Source organism: Pygoscelis adeliae, unplaced genomic scaffold (genome assembly GCF_000699105.1).
Source record: "Pygoscelis adeliae isolate BGI_AS28 unplaced genomic scaffold, ASM69910v1 Scaffold66, whole genome shotgun sequence".
NCBI lineage: Eukaryota > Metazoa > Chordata > Aves > Sphenisciformes > Spheniscidae > Pygoscelis > Pygoscelis adeliae.
In genome coordinates, this window is record NW_008825167.1 from 7,317,144 (window position 1) to 7,319,029 (window position 1,886).

Sequence of the window (1,886 nt, forward strand, 5' to 3'; positions counted from 1 at the left end):
CAGAAACAGCAATTCAAAAAACAACACAACAAAATTTTGAAACTTGAATTTTTTTTTTCTTTCTCTGGATGACAGCCACTGATAGGCTGTATGAGTTGGGGCATCAAGTGATTCAGGCAGCCTTTTAGTTTGTCAGAAACATCAGAACTATCAACTTTCTTTGATAATACTTCAAAACTATCTTAAAGACCTAAACAAGGCCATATCACGTTCAGTATTTAACAAATACAGAAGTCAGTCTGTAACCTGAAAAAAACTCAGTTTCAACAGATATCAAAATCAAGGAGTAATACACAAACCATGAAACTGCAAACTTCAGACTTGTAAAACATTAGAGTGTATCTCAGTCATAAAACAATCAAATTTGCAGTCCCTTACTGCAAAAATCCCTGAACGTTTGTTGCACTAGATGAGTAAAAAAGGAGACAGAATTTCATCCAAAAAAGTCAATCAATACCAAAATATCCATTGACTTCCATGAGTCAGGATTGAAAACACTGAGCAATTCTTAATATAAATTCTATTCCAGACAAGACATACTGTATTACGTACACAAGGCACTTGTGCATATAACATCATATTACACTAATTGAAGATCATAACACTTTGTTATGCTCAGCAGTAAATATTATTGTGACACCTCTTTACCTGTGGATTCAGTTTACTAGCACTGAAGCATTATTAAAGTTCAAACACCATGAGGTAAACATGGAAGGGGGCCACCTGCAATCCATTTATTAAACTCTTGGCATAATGCTCTTAAATCTGTTAGTGAACAGAACAGTTTGGTTATGTCCAGGATCCTTTATTTAAAATAGCAAGTCATCACCGCTACAAATATTTAGCATTATTTGCTTACCCAAAAGATATAAGAGCACCTGGAGCCAAACCAACCATTCCTTTAGACAAATCCTCCCCGGCCCTAGGTCTATCCAGCCAACAGTTGAGGGATGGGTTCATTGTGGCAGATTCTTTCTTGTTTTTCCTCACAATTTGTTTATTCATCCACTGAACTGTATGACCAAGCTGAACTTTACTCCAGGGTTATTTACACAGGGTAACATCCTTTACATCTTACCCTTACTGCCATTTCAGCTAGCGTGAGGCTTGAACCTAGTGATGCTAGCACTGACCTTTCATTCAGCTCCACTTTCAGCTATGTGGTCGTTATTTCCCTTACACAATATCGCAAGGTACTACATGTTTTTGCCTTTGTGCTCCATCAGTTTTGTTGTTCAAACCTCTCTATATTTTTTGCTAGGCAGGAAACAACCAAACATTTTATAGGCCCTGGCATCCAGTCAGCAAAAACAAAACACTTCACCTCTACCATGACATTTGATTTCTGAGAGACATGTTTGAAGCAGGGGGAGGATTTTCAGTTTAGGGAAGTTGTTTCTCTGGACACTTGTGTCCCTGACGCTCACTTGGCTCTGCCTCGGCTCTCCCCAGCCATCCCCTCAGGACTCCCCATCTGCGTCTCATCGCTTCTGCCTTCAACCTCCAGCCGGCAGGGCCGGGGTTTGATGCTGTGCCTCTCAGGAAGGGATCAGCCGCGAAGCTGGCCCTGCCCTAACGCACAAACAGAGATTTGTCATCTGCCAGCAGGAAGAATGTCATCCTTCTGGTGTTTTCTTACCACCCCTTCCCCGCTCTGAAATTTCCTAGGCCCGGCTTTACCTGCTAAGCCTTGAGAATGCTCCTCTGAATCCTTAACAAAGTCCTGATTCAAGTCAAGAGTAGGAGTTTCAATCGGGGTGGGGGGGGGCGGGGGGAAAGCAATTTCCCAGAGCAGCCACAGCCCAGAGGGAAACGGGCTGTGGGAAACGGGCGGGAAACGGACGGCCCTGGAAAGATGTGGTGTCAGCGGCGAGGACCCGCTGTCC

General features: G+C 42.8%; 1 protein-coding gene across 1 annotated transcript in view; it reads right to left on the reverse strand.

Moving 5' to 3' along the window:
* MFSD10 (major facilitator superfamily domain containing 10) overlaps positions 1-1,759 on the reverse strand; it is a 28,758-nt gene extending 26,999 nt beyond the window's left edge. Inside the window, exon 1 of the mRNA XM_009328883.1 lies at positions 1,681-1,759. The gene's annotated coding sequence lies outside the window, so the exon portion shown is untranslated. The remainder of the gene's footprint in view (positions 1-1,680) is intronic.
* Positions 1,760-1,886: the final 127 nt, after the last annotated feature.